Source organism: Carcharodon carcharias, chromosome 20, assembly GCF_017639515.1.
Source record: "Carcharodon carcharias isolate sCarCar2 chromosome 20, sCarCar2.pri, whole genome shotgun sequence".
NCBI classification, from domain to species: Eukaryota; Metazoa; Chordata; class Chondrichthyes; order Lamniformes; family Lamnidae; genus Carcharodon; species Carcharodon carcharias.
The window spans coordinates 96936123-96954480 of NC_054486.1; the positions used below are offsets into that span (position 1 = coordinate 96936123).

At 45.1% G+C, this 18358-nt stretch overlaps 1 pseudogene; it reads left to right on the forward strand.

The window, feature by feature from the left end:
• Positions 1 to 17775: 17775 nt before the first annotated feature.
• Positions 17776 to 17894, forward strand: LOC121292877 (annotated as a pseudogene).
• Positions 17895 to 18358: the final 464 nt, after the last annotated feature.

The window sequence follows — 18358 nt, forward strand, 5'->3', positions numbered from 1 at the left end:
TTGAAAATTAAAAATAAAGATTTTTTTAAATGTTAAAAAACATGTCCCCGCTCATGTGACTGTCACACGAGCAGGGACATGTTAGAAATTAAGATGAAATTAAAATTTTTTTTTTAATGATGGATCGAATCCTCATCCCACCCGTGGATGAGGTTTCGCAAAAAATGCAAAAGCCACTTGGCCTTTTCGCCTGCCCGCAACCATAAGGTTGGATGGGCAGCAAAACATTTAATTCAACTACCTTTGCAATGGCCTTAATAGGCCTTTAAATTGTTGGTGGGTTGGCTGCTGACTCCTGCGCATGCCCAGTGACCGAAATATCATGTGAGTGCGCGATGGCATCGGGACACTCGCCCGACGTCATCGCACATCATTTTACACTCTGGCAGGTCGGGCACGTGCCCGCCTATTCAGCGAAAAATCCTGCCCCAGGTCTTGCTGCATGTGGGTATGGATTACTTCCTTATCTAAGGTGTTGTGAATTGAACTGAACATTGTGCAGTAATCAGTGAACATCTGAACTTCTGACCTTATGGAGGAAGGAAGGTCATTGATGGAGCAGTGGGAGATGGTTGCCCTGAGAAACTCTTGCAATGGTATCCAGGGGCTGAGATGATTGGCCCCAATACAACTCCAATCGCAAAAGAGCAGCCCTCAATGCACCAATGTGGCATTTATCTTCACTTCTCACATCAGTCATATTTAGGCATGCCTGGTCATTGGCATGAATGACATTTTAATACCTGCCAAAGCTCATTCACATAGAACCCTTACAAAAGTCAGAGGAGACTCTCATTTCATACAGTTAGCTTCAATTTAAATTCAAGTCCCAAAAGTGATAGAGTTGAACAAAATTTTTTTAACCTATTTCCATTTTATTAAAAATAAGCGCTAGAAATTATTTTATTCTATTATTGATATTTTCACTGAATATTTTTATTGCTTATTGTATAAAATGAAGAAATCTAAAAGTATGCTTTGTTTTGTGACTAATGAGGTCGCAAGATCACATTATGACACATACATTTCATTAACAATTTACCATACTCCAAGCATTTACCCAGCAACAATCTTTATCAGTCAGGATTCATATCTAATATTTACATCTCACCTCACCCCTCACATATTTAGCTCTGTTGCAAGCCTCAAACTCACATCTTACAGCCAGCACACACTGGCAACTATTCAACCATGACAGCCACAGAACTCAAACAGATTTCACAACACAACGTTCTTTCCTCTCTCTTGCAGGAAAGGTGACAGACACCTGGGGGCAAGAGGAACTAGCCAGAGGGGAGAATACCCATCTGCATGTTCTAACCCTGAAGGAAGACACAACATTGGCCATTATGCGAAAGGCCTCTACCGAAGCCATACAGACTAGTGCAGCTGAAACCCTTGAAGATGAGAGTATCTGTATACCTAATCCTCCTCTCTCATCCCACAATCTCTTCTGACTAATAAACGGCAGATGCTGTAAGCATACATTTCTTACTTTCTCCCCTCCCCCCAATGTAGCACTATATTTGTCCCTTTTCCTTTCAAATAGCCAAAAATTGCAATCTGTCCAGGCATTGAAGGAAAAGCAAGAGGACATTGAAGTTGAAGACACACAGTCACTTGATTTTATAGACACAGCCACATCTTGGATACCAACACTATGCGAAATTTGGAGGATGGCATTAGAGCAGAATCCGCATTGTTGAAACACCAGGAACAACCAAGGCAGGAGAAAAGGAGAGCACAGCTTCCAGTTCACTGTGGGGAAGGTTGCATACCAGCTCTGCTGCAGAGGACTCAAATGTGAACTTCAATGGGTCTGGCTACAAAGTAGGCTGATGAGTGTACACATCCAAGAGATTGGTACACTGGAAAGCTTGGCAGAAAGCCAGCATTCAATGTTGAGGAGTGTGGAAGAGTCCAGCATCAACGTGGCACAGTGATTTGCACAGAGTGCGGAAACCACTCTTTCCAATATGGATCAGGTGGCCATTTCTATCAATAGCCTGTGGAGTCAATCATGACACAGCACATAATGGACAATTCTTCAGTTCTCACTGCAGCACAAATAGGATGCATCCAATGATTGAATGCTGCAGTGGTAACTCAGACTGCTGTCCCGCAATCACAATTTGTTGCCATGGAAGTTCAGCCTTCTGACACAATGGCTCTAGATACAAGAATGCAAAGAGTTTCCTGGGTTTCACAGCAATCCTTCAATCTGTTTTCCAACAGATCTGATCCTTAAAAGCCCCCTGGTTTGCCGCTGAGAGTTCTTATTCCATTACTTTGTCTTTCTCATCTAGTAGCTTGCCCTGTTTTGCATGATATCTGCTGATTCACCCAATCATGCCAATGCCAAAAGGAAGAGTTACTAGGCAACCCATGTTGGAAGCTATTTAAGCCACATAAAAGGTACTTAATCACCAACCAGACCACTCCATGCAGTTTGCTGAAACTTTTGACAAGCATGGCAAAGCATCCAAAATGCACAGAAATGCACCAACACCCAGAAGAATAATCCAGTGAATTACCTGTTAAGTAGTTGATGATCCCTTAAAATAGCACCATCTGGTGGTTCTTCCTATTGTTGAACCTGTCTTCAGCTATGGAAGGTTCAGAAAGGATGTAGGCTGGAGCCTGGAGCTCAAAATGACAGCACTGGCATCAAATCAGCCAGAATGTTGATGTCAGAAGAGACTAGACAATCAGGTTTAATGGAGTGTGAAGTTTGAAGATAGATTGCTGTAGAAGCTAGGGGCCAAATAACAAAGTACAGAGGGGTTCAAATTGAAAGTGAAGTTAGAGCAGGATCAGAGGTTGAGGTAGGGCACAAAGGTTATGCATCATTGGAGGTAGAGGGAGATGGGAAAACTTTGATCTGGATAAAAGAAGAGGGCAAGGGTAAAGGGTAGAGAGGGACCAAAGGATACTTAGAGGCCAGGGCAGGGGAGGAAATCAAAGGCTTTTTGAGGACACAAGAGAAAGTAGCTGCACTGATTTATTTTTTCTCTGATATGGATCCTAGATAGAAATCCACTTTTCTATAGCAAAGAAATCAATTTTTCCTCTGGTTCTGGGGCTATGGTGAAAACCCCATTGCTGCTGTATTTTTGGAGACAATGGGCTGAATTTTCCTTGATTATGTTTTATTCTGGATGGTGAGACCATCTTGGGTCACAGTTGGCTACAACTGACACAGCAGCGGGGCTGCAGATGCAAACTTTCAGGAAGCGTCCAGTTAAGAGGGAACCTCTGGGATTGCAGTCTAATTAGGGATGGCAAACAAGTTGAGGAGGCGAATAAGCATACACGATCACTGCATCTGCAGTGAGAGTGCTGCTGAGGTGAATGGGATGAGAGAGAATGGGACAAAATGGAGATGCAAAACAGCTGGAGAAAATGACAGCTGCTTCACCATCAGCACTATCCATGACATCAGATAGTCTCCTGGAGATAATCATGCAATTATAAGCCTTTCTGGCAGATGACGTGAGGGGTGCCAATTTGCACCTTTAATATGCAGGTTGAGTATTATTTTCATCGTGCTCCGCCTTCACTCTGTGCTCGCCTCCTGTGAATTGATGAGCTGCAGAAGCTGCAGGAGTCCTGTGTGCTGCTGGTAAAAGTAAATTGCTCTCAGAAAATGTCTGCTAATTGCTTAATTAACAACTTCAATTGACTTCCCACTGCTGACGGGGAGATGGGAACATGGTGAGAGGAATTTTCCATTCCCGCCAGTAGCAGGAATCATGGCAGGTGGGGGCATTTAATTTGGTGGGTGGCAAAAAAAAACTGTTTCCCAATGACGGGATAAACTGTTGGAATTTTGTTTTCCCGACTATCAAGGCAGGTCGAGCTTCCCAATGAACAATGTCGGGAATTCCATTTGCATGCATTAGCATCTCATGTATGTTCATTAAAAAGCCACCTTGCCAGAATTAAGCTCCCCCTCCAAATTAAGCTCCCCGCCAGCAAGTATTTAAACATTTGTTTTACGACTGTATATAAGTGGAGTGCACCTGATGAGCTTCACCTCTTCCATGACTTTGAGGTCTATAGATGTTGCTTTCTCCTTCTTGGGGACCTTACATAACTTGAGTGCTGTTAGCAGACAGGGGAGGCAGGCTTATGGGGAAAGGGTGGGAGAGTCACCAGGAAAGGGCGAAGGGGAGAGGCAATGTCAGGGGAAGCGGGGGAGAATGTCCGGGGAAGGGGGTTAAGAGTGTACAGGAAGCGGGGGCGTAGTGTCTTAGAGAGCGGGATTGGTGGTGTCTATGGTGGGGTCCTGGGGGGAGAGTTCAGTGTACTGATGATAGGAGGGTACAGTCACAGTCAGAAGGAGGAGTGGAATGTGGTAGGATGGCAGGTCCAGGGTGCGAGTCTGGTAGGTGAAGGTCTCATTAGGTGGGTCATAAGGTGGCTTGTTTAACAGGAGGGGGCAGGGGCAGGGTGGGCATGGGGATGGTGATGGGTGTCGGCTCTGAGGGGAGGAAGGCACATGGAGGTAGATCATGATAGACTCAGGGGTAACTTGGGGAGGTTCAAGGGTGATGGGGGGGAGAGAAATTATGATATTGAGTGCATCTATGATGGTGGGGGTACAAATTGGTGGGTGAGAGGGCGAGGGTAGAAGGTGGTGGAGTGAGTTTGAAAGGTGACATGCAGCATTTTTCCAAACTTACCTTGACTACAGTTAGTCAGTCAGTGAGACCCTTTGAGGTGGGAGGGAGATCTTTTTAGGTGGGTGGAGTTCAAGGTCAGCACATGTGGCCGACTAAAGGGGCATCCTAATAATTATGAGGCAACTGGATGTCAAAAATACACACTGGTGTTCTCTCCATGGCTAAGTTTGCATTGCAGCAGGTTTGGTCCCAACTCATGGGTCTCATAACATTGAGATCCGATGTTTTAGCATCTGACACAGAGTTCATCAAATTCATTATGAGTCACTTTAGCTATGGCATCATCATAAGGGGTCCCACTCTGGATCAGATGTGGCTCTTTCGGTTTTAGAATCATCCTGACACAATAAATCATTTTCCGCTGCATTCATTAGATATTCCGCATTTTATGAATGATCTGATGACAGTTGTGCACTAACAGCATCCATGATTTGATGATGAAACCACACAAAACAGCAAACTAGGCAGCGTGCATATCTCCACTCTTTGTGAAGGATTTTTCTCCATCACATCCACCTATTCCATTTGGCGCGAACATGATCTTTGAATGGCTTGTTGAGACAAATGTCCAAAGGTTGAACTACGGACGTTGGACCCCCTGGTGTAACTGCATGCAATGTGATTGTTATTTCTTCACAGGCACCTCTTGATCTCATCGGTTATATGGGTCTGAACATATCAGGTTTTGTCTGCCTGATCCCTTGCGCCCAGTTATAAGGTAAGTAAAACATGCATTTGTGGGGCAAAAAATTGAGACTGACTACAGCATAGTGTATTGGAGCTGAAAAGAGAGGGTCGACTTGTACATTGAGTATATGCACAAACATCATTTTTGAGACCGGAAAAATAAGGTTGTCTTATACATTGCAATCTATGGTAATTTTCTACGGTAATTTTCTTATGGTAATTTTCCTCATCACCCCCCTCCAAATCCCCAATGCTTCCAAACTCACCTCCAACGGCAATATTTCCTCCCTATTTTCTTTGTTGGTCATCTCAATTCTGCTGATATGATCTCAATTTTCTGCTGCTCTGCCAGGACGTCACCAAATCACATTTGCTTCGCTGCTTTCTACTTCCTTCTGATTGTTGCTGACTCCATTCATCCTTAGACTAGTATACTGGATCCATTCATATGCACTATTAATTATTGAGGCAATTACTCAGCTTTATTGGACTCCTGGATCAATATTGGCTGACTCATGTCGATTGTTAATACTTCCTTTTTCTCCAAAATTTAATAAGAATACCCCTAGCAGCAAGATATTTGGTCCATCAAACAGCTCTTGGACTCCCTCACCTATCACATCCTTCATTGAAACTGGACAGTATATCGTCTGTGCTCCAAGCTGATTGTACCCCTGCTACAAGCCAACTTCTCTTATTATCTCCTCACTTTTTGCCGCTGTTCAATCACACTGTCATTTCCACCTTTGATGCCCTTGCCTCTAATAAAATCTTTACTCACACCCACTCTGATTATTTCCCTGGTGGAGCCCCTATCTCTACTCCCAAAACACAAATGGCACACAAATGACTTAGCTGGACTACAATAAACAACTGAAACAGGGCATCCATGAGGCTCTGTGGGCCATCAGCAGCAGCAGAATTGTATTCAATCACAATCTACAACCTCATGGCATGGCCTCAATCTACCATTACCATCAAGCCGGAGGATCAACTCTGGTTCAATGAAGATGCAGGAGGGCATGCTAGGAGCAGCACCAGGCATACCTAAAAATGAGGTGTCAAGCTGGTGAAGCTACAGCACAGTGCTATTTCATACCAAATAACGTAAGCAGCATGTGACAAACAGAGCTAAGTGATCCCGCAACCAATGGATCAGATCTAAATGCTGCAGCCCTGCCACATTCATTCGTGAATGGTGGTGGACAACTAAGCAACAAATTGGAAAAGGAGGAGAGTCAACAAAAACCCCCATCCTCAAGGGCGGGGGAGCCTTGCGCATTAGTGCAAAAGACAAGGCTGAAGCATTTAGAATCATCTTCAGCCAGAAGTCCCATGATCCATCTCAACGTCCTCCTGAGGGTCCCAGCATCACACGTGCCAGTCTTTAGCCAATTTGATTCACTCCATGCAACATCAAGAAATGGCTGAAGGCACTGGATACTGAAAAGGCTACAGGCCTTGACAACATTCTGGCAATAGAGCTGAAGACTTGTGCTCCAAAACCAGCTGCACGCCCATCCAAGCTATCCCAATACAGCTACAACACTGGTATCAACCTAGCAATGTGAAAAATTGCCCAGATATATCCTGTCCACAAAAAGGACAAATCAAACCTGGCCAATAAGCGCCCCATCAGTCTACTGTTGATCGTCAGCAAAGTGATGGAAGGGGTCATCGGCAGTGCTGTCCAGTGGCACTTAGCTCAGCAATAAACTGCTCACTCACAGTCAGTTTGGGTTTATCCAAGGCCACTCAGCTCCTGGCCTCATTATCTCCTTGGTCCAAACATGGACAAAAGAGCTGAACTCAAGAAATGAGGTGAGATTGAATGCCCTTGCATCAAGGCAGCATTTGACCGAGTTTGGCATCAAGGAGTTCTAGCAAAACTGGAGTCAATGGGAATCAGGGGAAATCTGGCTGGATTCATAACTAGCACAAAGGAAGATGGTTGTGGTTGTTGGAGGCCATTCATTCAGTCCCAGGACATTGTTTAAGGACATCCATTCAGGAGTTCCTCAGAGTAATATCCTCGGCCCTAACATCTTCAGCTGCTTCATCTGTGACCTTCCCGCCATCATAAGGTCAAAAGTGCAGATGTTCACTGATGCTTGCAAAATATTCAGCACCGTTCGCAACTCCTCAGATGCTGAAGCAGTCCATGTCCAAATGCAGCAAGACCTGGACAATATCCAGGCTTGGGCTGATAAGTGGCAAATAATGAATGTGTTACACAACAAGAGATAATCGAATCATCTTCCCCTGACAATCAATGGTGTTACCATCGCTGAATCCCCCACTATCAACATCCTGGGGGTTACCATTGACCAGAAACTGAACTGGACCAGCCATATACATACTTTGGCTAAAGAGCAGGTTAGGTGCTGGGAATTCTGTGGCGAGTGACTCACCTCCTGACTTCCTAAAACCTAGCCAACATCTACAAAGCACAAGTCAAGAATGTGATGGAATACTCTCTACTTGCCTGGATGAATGCACTTCGAACAGCACTCAAGAAGCTTGACACCATCCAGAAGAAAGCAGCACACTTGATTGGCATTCCATTCACCACCTTAAACATTCACTTCCTTCACCACCAATGCACGGTGGCACTGATGCACTGAATACAAGATGCACTGAAGCAATTCACCAAGGCTCCTTCGACAACACCTTCCAAACCCATAACCTCCACCCACCTTGAAGGACAAGAGCAGCAGATGCATGGGAAAACCACCATCTGCAAGTTCCCTTCCAAGCCACACGCCATCCTGACTTGGAACTATATTGCCTTTCCTTCACTGTCGCTGGGTTAAAATCCTTGAACTCACTTCTTAACGGCACTGTTGGTGCACTTACACTACAGGAATTGCAGCAGTTTAAAAAAGCAGCCTACCATCACCTTCTCAAGGGGAATTAGGGATGGATAATAAGTGAGCCTCTTAGATGGTGGAAAACCTTTAATGTTTCTGGGATGGAAACCATTCACTCCATGTCAGGGCCCGATCGCGGGCAGAAGTCGGCTTTGTGACTGCTCCCGGGCCTACCCGCTACACCCACCTGCCGAGGACAAAATTCTGCCCGCTGTCTCAGAGTTTTTGGACAAAAAGAGAGAGAAGTTTCATAGATACAAAGGCTGCAGCTAGTGTCAGCAAAGAGGAGAAGGCTACAGGTCCTCTATGAGCTATTAGCCAGATTGTGGGAGGGAGGAAGGTCTCTGGTCAGAGACACACCCCTGGGAATCTAAAGATTCTGGAAGCCCAGAGAAGAAATCACCGGAGTGGGTCTCACAGCTGAAATGGGATTCGGGAGTTCTCAGGAGACTGAAGGACCTTTGTCACAGGACATTACTACTCAGCAAAACAGGGAGAGGTGAATCCATTGGAAACTGGGAGTGGCTGTGGACTTTTTCCTATAAGGACTGTGGCAAGACCATACTGTAAAGTGTATACATGCAGTATGGGGTTATCGGTCATGTTAAGACATTAACAAGTGTTATCTTTCCTGTAGTTTAGAGTATTAGTTGCCTACTCGGTAATGTTTTAGTTGATGTTGCTTTTAGTTTTGTTTGCTACAGTAAAAGCCTTAAAACTTGAAATCTTGTTGTGCAATTCCTTTAAGTTAGTCACTGGAAATTCAAACCTCTTGCTTAAAGTTATAAAATTCTATGGGGATCATAACACCCTTGTCATCGAAGTCATCCTGGCTTTGGTTCCCCTACTTTTCACCCTTTTTATAATGTACCTAACTTCTACCTGAAACACCTCTTCCTTGATCACCCATTGTTCTGTTGCAGTCCTCCCTGTCAGCATAATCACAGAATCTTAATGGCACAGAAGGAGGCCATTTGGCCCATTGTATCTGCACCAGCTCTCCAAATGAGCATTATGACCTAGTGCCGTTGCCCTGCCTTTTCCCTGAACAAGGAAGTTAAAATGAACCTCTATGAAACAGTGTTTCAGTTTTAACTGGAAAATTGTGTCCAATTCTTGACAAGACCAGTGAGGTCATGGCCCTGGTGCTTCTCCTGTTTCTGGGCCCCTTATCCTTCTATCCGCCCTTTAACCCTCACCCTCAATCATGCACACTATTCTTTCTCCTTTCAAGATTCATCAATCAGTTCACCAAACAATTGCAGAAAGGTCCTAGTAAAATGATAAGTCTCATTGCTGACATCCAGTTACAAATATAGTCCAATATACATATGTAGCATGGGTCATTAATATTAAGAACAGCAACATTATCATGCAGTGTTAGTTTCTCTGCATCCTATAGGTGATTCCACCCCCACTATTAAATAAACAAGAGAGTACAAATTTTAGTTTAACAGCATCATGCAATATTGTTAATTTGACAGAAAAATATCCCATTAGTTATTTATAACAGTGTGTGGGCAATAACACTGATTTCAATGACTACTTCATTAACATGTTCTGTACATTGTTGATATGTGCATGGTGAAAGTAAATTCAAATTTGGGGGGAAAGATTCAATAGTTGCAAACTAGACTGCAAGAAAACCTTTCAGGTTTTGTGTTATATATTTCGACTACCTGTTCTGTGTAGAAAAGAAAGATCATCTCCGTACTGCAGCTTGCATTGTTTCATTGTTGGAGAGTTGTAGAATGAAAAGAGGGAGGGGGTTGGAGGAGGAGAGGGGACGATCCTATTCACTTGCTGCTGCCTATGCTCCCCCCTCCCTCCCGGGATACACTAACACACTCACTCATCTTGCTCAAGATGACACAGTATCACTAGGAGCAAAGTTCCAGTTCCCTGGGAATGGCTCATACTGCATATGTGGACGAAGCTGGGTATAGCCTGGAATGAAGCTGAGTGACAGTTCAACAGGCCTGCTCCGGCCTCGTTACCGGCGGAGACTTCTTCCTGTTCTTTTTCTGTTTCTTCTTCTTGGCATCCGAGGAGATGTCATCACAAATTGTTCAGCGCAACTTAAAGACTCATGCACAGTGGCCGGCAGCAGTGTCCAACTACTCCAGTTCCTCCAATCACAGGTTCCCTCTCTCTCACCCTTGCTGCTCTTCCAATCAGGGATTCTGTCTCTGGAGGAAAGGCAAGAGCAGGAGGAGCTGGAGCAATGAATAACTTGAGCATTGAATGCACAGTCTTGTCTCATTTGTTTCCCCAATAGATTGCATTCAACAGGGCTTAGCAACTTCAAGGGAAGATTACATGAAAGCTTCAAAAGAAGGTCCTCAGCTGTACACCGACACCTGCCGGTTTGTTCATACATTATAACTTGTTCATTTCTTTTCATACATAAAATGAGGTGCATTGCTAGAACTTTGTAGACCAATCAGTGTGAGGGAAGGAGGAAGAGACAGCACCAAACCATGCAGAGCCACTGGAAAACAAGTTTGGTAAGCAAATCGCCTGAACTCAAAGAACAAAAAGAAGAACTTGCATATATCGAGTGAATCATGTCAGCAAACAGCAGCCTCAAGTTCCACTGAATGGAAACATTGGGTATTGCATCAATGGATCATATTGACCTATTTTTGTACAGTGCACAACTAATTTCTGTGATTTGAACTACATCAGGTTACAAGGACCCTGGGTAATAAAACTTCCTCACAGAGATGCTATTAAAACAGAGATCATTTATATGGTGAGAGTTTACATTCAATAAAAACACACAACACCTGAACTGAAATGCAATAATAGATGACAATGTGGTGGAGTTCCTGAACTTCATTTCCTTGAACCTGTGGCTACAGTTTCTCATTACCTTCAGATGATCCAAATGATCACAAGAATAATCCCAGTAGAAGGAGTTCTTCAACAACTTACCTATTCACCCTTTTAGCTTTGTAATTGTAATATTTCACAGCATTGCCCTTTTCTAAGAGATGGTCCCCAAGATAGGGACTGCTGTTATGACCACAGCAGATGTTATTTGCTGAGCAAGCCAAATCCCAGAGGGAAATTTGTCTCACTGATCCTTTTTTTAAGTTTTGAAAACAAGGAAAAAACTACTGATCCCAGAAGCATAAAGTCCTAGTAACACTTTTAACATTTTAAAATTAAAAGATTTGTTAGCAAGAAGAAAAAAAAAACTTAAGCACACAAGATTAAAGATACACAATTAAAACAATCTTACAAAACATCCCCCAAAAAAACCCACTTGGGCAGAACAAAGAAGTAAACTACTTGGCAACAGCTCCCTTATAGATTTTTAACTATAAAAATACAGTAATACCCCAAGGCAAAAACTGCTGTCACTTTAGTAAAGATATACCACATGGCTCCTCAAGCACTTCCACTCTGCAGTGGAAATCCAAGAAAGTTCAGAACACAAATTGCTTTCTGAAACAAAGGTTTTCTGGTTTGACTGGATGGCTATTTCAGATTTCAAGCCTTCTCTCAGCACAGAGCTAGTCTCAGAACATCTCCCCACATTCCCCCCACCCCGCCCTCACAGTCAACACAACTCAACTAAACATTTTTTTCTCAAATATCATTTTATCCCTTTCATCTTAGATTCCATTGTCCTAAGCACTTTGAACACACCTTTTCTAAAATATAAAAATCTTTCAGGTTTTCCTACTGCCACTTTCGGGTCAAATAAAATTCAATAACCTTCCCTTGTTTACTTATGCATCTTTTGTAAGTTGTAAAAGTCCCTTGCCAATTCTAAACTCCCCTTTGAAATTTAACAGCTGCAAAGTCAAGTCCCTACTTATCTCATAACGCAAATTTCCAACCCAACCTATTTATCCTACTTCACCATGGCCTCTCATTACAAATGCATGCATCTCACACCTTAACCCTTTTATCCCTCAATTCTCACAGACAAGCTGTCCTCATGAACCTTCCCCACAGTTTAATTAATGATGGACACACACAGACACACACTCTCCTAACAGAATATCACCATATTCCCAAAATATTAAAAAAAAAATCCATCTTCACACTGTTCTCAGTTTAAAGTGCGTGAAAAGAGTTTACAGAGCTTGGACAGCGTCAAGTTGAGGGGCCAGCGCACAGTCTCCACTGGAGCTCTGTTGCCATTTGCAGGGGAGATCTGCAGACTGGTGCTTTTGATGGGGTACTCCTGTACATCACACCAGGTTATCAGAAGAATTTTGGAGACTAGTGCACAAGTGGAAGAGAAAGGATCTGTGATTGGAGGAGAAACTCTGTATTTCCAAAGCCTGCTGTTCCTCCAATCAACCAGCTCTGGTGTCAGTTCTCGCTCTCAGCAACTGACAGTTAATGAAACATGACAGTTGCTGACAGCGGGAAAGACCCTCAAGCAGCTTAGAATGGCCCAGCTGAACATATAGGAACAGACTGTACAGTCCATTAAACCTAGGTCAGTGCTGCCCACCATGAGCCACTGGTCTAATCCCAATATCCTAGTCGCTTTGATATTCTTCTCTATCAAAGAAATAATTCCCTTTTGAAACAATTGTCCTGCTACAACAATGGTCTGTGGTGCAGAATGTCACCTCTTCTGCAAAAACAGGTGCTGAAGGAAACAGTATCCGTTTTGTCAGACAATGCAGGTTAGAACCTCAGCACACATCACTTCTTGTTATGCAATAAAGATTAAAGAAAGTTAAAAACAATTCTGCAGCGATAAAACCAAGAAGAAAGTACACTTTTATTCTTCATAATAAAACAAGGTGGCCAGATAGGGGGAAAAAAATCTCTTTCACAGACATTTAGAGGTGAAATTTATTTTTTGTGTGTCAAAACCAGAAGCTTAAGATTATAGTTAAACTAGGTTCAACTAACTTGTCTTTCTGGTTTGCTGTATTTTTTATTTCACATTTTTGTGGCAAAATTATAGGTTTATTTATTTTGCTTATTCCAGAATTTCTTTTCAACCCCATTATCAACATATTGAATAATCTGGCTAGATCGCCAAAGCCATGAAATGTCGCTATGGCCAGAATCTTCAGGTTGGCGTGCGGGGGCAGGCCCCGCTCGCCGACGTGTAAAATGACGTGCGGTGATATTGGGCGTGCGTCCCAACATCACCATGTGTCATTCAGATCTTCAGTTTGGTGGGCGCGCAGCGGAGTAGGCTGCGCACCTGCCAAACTGCTAAAGGCCTATTAAGGCCATTTAAAAACTAATTACAGTAATTAACTGAGCTGCCCGTTAAGGTTGGCGGGCAGGCAAGGAGCCCAGGCTGCCTTCGCATTTATAATGAAACCTCATCCATGGGCGGGATGAGGTTTCATGAGGGATTATAATTCAAATAAATTTTTTTATTAAAGTTCATTGACATGTCCCAGCTCATGTGACACTGTCACCTGAGGGGACGTGTTAAATTTTTTTTTCTTTATTAAAATTTTTGATAATCAAACCAATCTCCCTGAGGCAGCTCTCTGCCCTAGGGAGATTTCTGCGCTCTTTCGCAGGACCTTAATTGGCCCGCCCACCTAAAATGGCAGCATGCAGCTGCTCCCCCCACCCCAGCTCCCTCCCCAGCATGCCCCCCAGCCACCTCCCAAGCCCCCCCGCACACACCCCCCACCCCCCCCCTCCCCCCCATCCCCGCCACCACCCCCAACAGGGAAAAAATTCTCCCCATGGAACTGCTAGTATCTGATCATTCAAAAGAATCATATGAAATTCTTTCTGCTGCATAAACAGTGGCACCCCTTGTTGGCAATAATTGTTATTCACTTGATTAAATGAGCAGAATAAGGAAAATTGTCTGAACGTGTTGAGTACTTGTATGCCAGTATCGTAGATTTTCACATCTCCTGGAATTAATTTCAGTGAGTGGACTACAGGATGAATTTGAAACTCGCATAACAGAGGAACTCACCTTATACTTGTATATATTTTAACTTGGAAATGCTTCAATATTCTTCCCATCTTAATGTACAGAAGAATTGAACATCATGATGTAATTACAAAACTTGTAACAGATAAGTATTTTTTCTTAAATTCTGGATGGAATCATACAATCCTGTTGGTGGCAGGTGACATGACAGGTGTGAGTGGACAAAATGGCGAGAAGGCCAAAAATTGGTTTCATGCCATTGTAAAATCAGTTGATGATCGTCCACTCAACCCATCAATGGTGGGCTACCACAAGTTGGGAACCTAATTTCAATAGTTTAGCATCCCATTATAAGGCCTGATTGCCGGAATCACCCCCCACATCAAATTTACCATCCACATCGGCGTGACTTCAGAATGTGTGCTTCATGATTGCCTTTAAAAGGCATCCATCTGGCGAGCTGAATTTCGAGGGGAACTTGGAGGTGAGCGCTCACAACCTTGCGCAGCGCTCTTGAGCATTGCCCTTGGACATCATAGATGAGGTGCCGCGCACTCGGGGAATGGCAAGTCTCATTTTCCCAACTGGCTTTCTGTGTGGTGCCGGGGCAAGGGCTCCAGTGCGGGTGAGGCCGGTGGCGGGGATGGTGTGTGGAGGTAAGGCAGCACAGACTGAAGGAAGTACACAAGCACATGCCAGGGGTGAGGGGAGTGGGAGTGAATGAAGCAGCCACACACTTGGAAAAACTTGTCAAAATTGACATGCTTGGAGTTGGGCCTCTGAAGTTTTCCTGCCCACTCAAGCAACGAAAAAGCATGAAAGTGCCACCAAACGCTCTAGAACTTTTCACCCGTTGGGCGCAGAGTGCAAATTAATATGCATTTAAGGGAGCAGCAGAACAATCGGCCGACTGGTCAAGCTGTAGAATCCCCTTGTGAAAGGGGGTTATGGTGCAGTCACTGGTGGAGGCACTCACAGCTCCTTGCAATGTCTTTATTAAAGTTTGGACCAGTATCCCTCATGGTTCAAGCTAACAGCACAGCCTTGCAGTGCGGGTCAGAAGAATGCTTGCGCCTGAGCCAAGAGCACAACATGCAGTCCAGTGGCCAAAGCTGCTGCCAATTGGTAAAGTGGAGTGCGGCGGAGATGGGTGGGGATTCGGACAGCCAATGAGCCCACTACACACTAGCCACCCAAGTGGTGGCCAGCACTCTCCTGCCTAAGTGAAGGGGCCTTCAGAGTTAATCAAGAGAGGCTCTTAGGACACATTTGCTAACACATGTGTCTTTCTCTTTGATCCTGTAGGAAGAGAACATCAGGATCGTGGAGCCTGGTGATTTAGTGGTATGCCTCATGGCTTACAAGGAGCAGAGAAGAAGAAGAAGAGTGTGGTAGAGGCACCTGGCTCGCCAAAGGGAGCGGCACATCCTTCAAGATGAAGGGGTGGGAGGGCCTGCGGTGCAGGCAGCTGAAGATCCACTGGGAGCCATCACTCGTAAGCACTTTGCTAGATCCAGGGTCTAGAGATGGCGCTTGTCATTCCTACAGATGACTGAGAACCAGTGTCGCTGAAGACTGTGAATGTCTCGGGAACTGGGTGGTCACATATGCCATCAGCTGCAGGATTTGGTGTCACGGGGTCAGGGAGGGCATCCACTGCCTGTGGCCGTGAAAGTGACCACAGTGCTGAATTTTTACGCCAGTGGCTCCTTCCAGGGTTCCACAAGTGATATGTGCGGGATCTCACAAGCCTCCATGCACAAGTGTATCCATGAGGTCATCATCTTCACAAAGGGTCAGAACTTTGTGCATTTCGACCGGTATCAGGAAAGACAGGAAGCAAGAGCGCTGGATTTACGCAGATCTCAGGTTTTCCACAGGTACAGGGTGCCAATGACTGCATTCAGATGGCATTTAGATCTCTATGGCAACAAGCAGTCAACCATGTCAACTGTAAGGGCTTCCACTTGCTGAATGTTCAGCTGGTATGCGACAGCCACAACTACATCCTACAGGACTGCACACAGGGAGACTGGATGACTCCTACATCCTGACTTCAGATCTCTGACATCTTCCAGGGCCTACAGGGGCTGCAGGGTTGGCTCCTCAGTGACAAGGGCTACCCACAGGTGGCTTGACTGATGACGCCCTTGCGGCGGCCTCAGACTGCAGCAGAGTGCCTGTATAATCAGACTAATGCTGCAATCCAGACTGGTGGAACAAATGATAGGCATCTTGAAAATGAAGTTCTGGTGCCTCGCCGGGTCTGGTGGAACCTTACAATATAGTCCACCGAGGGTGTCACGCATCATCGTAGCTTGTGCTACATGACCTGGCACTGTAATGGGGGGAGGACATGGCTGAGAAGGAGATGGAAGATCTGCACAACTCCTCCGATGAGGAGGATGTCAAAGGGCATAACGGAGATGAGGTCCTCAAAGGCGAGGATGCCAGCAATAAGGCCACTGCACTGGCCAGATGAGGCAGGCGTGCTCGGGAGGCCCTCATAGCCGCAAGATTTGTGGAGGATGATGATGAGATGCAGGGAGGACAGTCCTGACATCCTCACCTTGCATCTGTGAACGTGTGACTCCTGTGTGGCTGATAGCAGCACACGTATCCTCAATGCTCAGGCTCATGTCAGGGAGACGCAGCAGAGGTTCTAGTAGTCACTAGATTCCAGGAGGACGATGACGACATGCAGTGAGGACACTCCATAGATCTTTACATTGGCTCTGTGAACATCTTACTCCTGTCTGGCTCAGGGCAGCTCGTTAGCAAGTTCTGTGATCTGGGTCATATCATGGAGATGCAGCTGTTAGAGTTTAAATGCACCTGATCCTTTGTCAGCCTTCAGCATCTAGCCCCTTCAGGAGCACACCGCCATGGGTCACAGGTGCTGAAGAAATGGAGGGCCAGCTCCCCCTTAAAGGTGCTGAGAACCTTTACAGAATTACAGAACCCTGTGATGCCTACCCATGACATTCTGGTAGCAATGACAAGCACCATCGAGGTGCAGGCATCACTAATGTGTCCAGTGGGTGTGAAGCTGGACCATCACTTTGGTCTGAAGGTTACACACTGCACAGAGAAGCCCTGGACTGAGGTACCTGCCTTTACCTTGTGCAGGAACCTAGTTTTCACCTCTGAGTGACATGAACACTGCTCATCATAACAAGGAGCCATAGACAAGCAGACATTCTTGGGACATTATTTACAATAGTGGACATTATGTACAAATGATTAACACCTGTGCTCAGCGTGTGCAATTATATCTTCTTACCTGCTCCTGGGCCTGGCCAAGTTGGCCATTAACAGATCCAGGCAGCGGGCGATCGATGGGGGAGTCCCGCCCGATTGTTTGTCCCTCTTCCGCGGCTACGTTCGCGGCCGGGTGTCCTTGGAGAGGGAGCACGCGGTGCCTGCCAGCACTCTCGAGGCCTTCCATGCTCAGTGGGCACCGCGGGGACTGGGGTGTTTTAATCACCCCTATAATCACATTTTGGTTTAAAGTTTGTAAGTTTCCTTTAAACTTTGTTCTTAGTTTTACAGCTGACCTGAATTAGGGGCTGTGCCTGATTTATCCCAATTTTGTTAATTTGGTTTAATTGGTTTTAACTCATAAGAGTTACATCTTCTTAACGCCTATGGCCATAGTAGTCTGAAAACGCCCAGTCTCGTCTGATCTCAGAAGCTAAGCAGACTCAGGCCTGGTTAGTACTTGGATGGGAGACCGCCTGGGAATACCAGGTGCAGTAGGCTTCTCCAAAAGAGTTACATCTTCTTACCTGCTCCTGGGCCTGGCCAAGTTGGCCATTAACAGGTCCAGGCAGCGGGCGATTGACGGGGGAGTCCCACCAGATTGTTTGTCCCTCTTCCGTGGCTACGTTCGTGGCCGGGCGTCTTTGGAGAGGGAGCACGCGGTGTCTGCCGGCACTCTCGAGGCCTTCCGTGCTCGGTGGGCACCGCGGGGACTGGGGTGTTTTATTGACCCCTTTAATCACATTTTGGTTTAAAGTTTGTAAGTTTCCTTTAAACTTTGTTCTTAGTTTTACAGCTGACCTAAATTAGGGGCTGTGCTTGATTTGTCCTTCATTTTGTTAATTTAGTTTAATTGGTTAACTCAAAAGAGTTACATCTTCTTAATCTTCCTAACCCTGTCTTGGTGCTCCCCTGATGTCCACGGTGAAGGTGGAAGCAACCTGCTGACTGCTATGCCCTGTCAG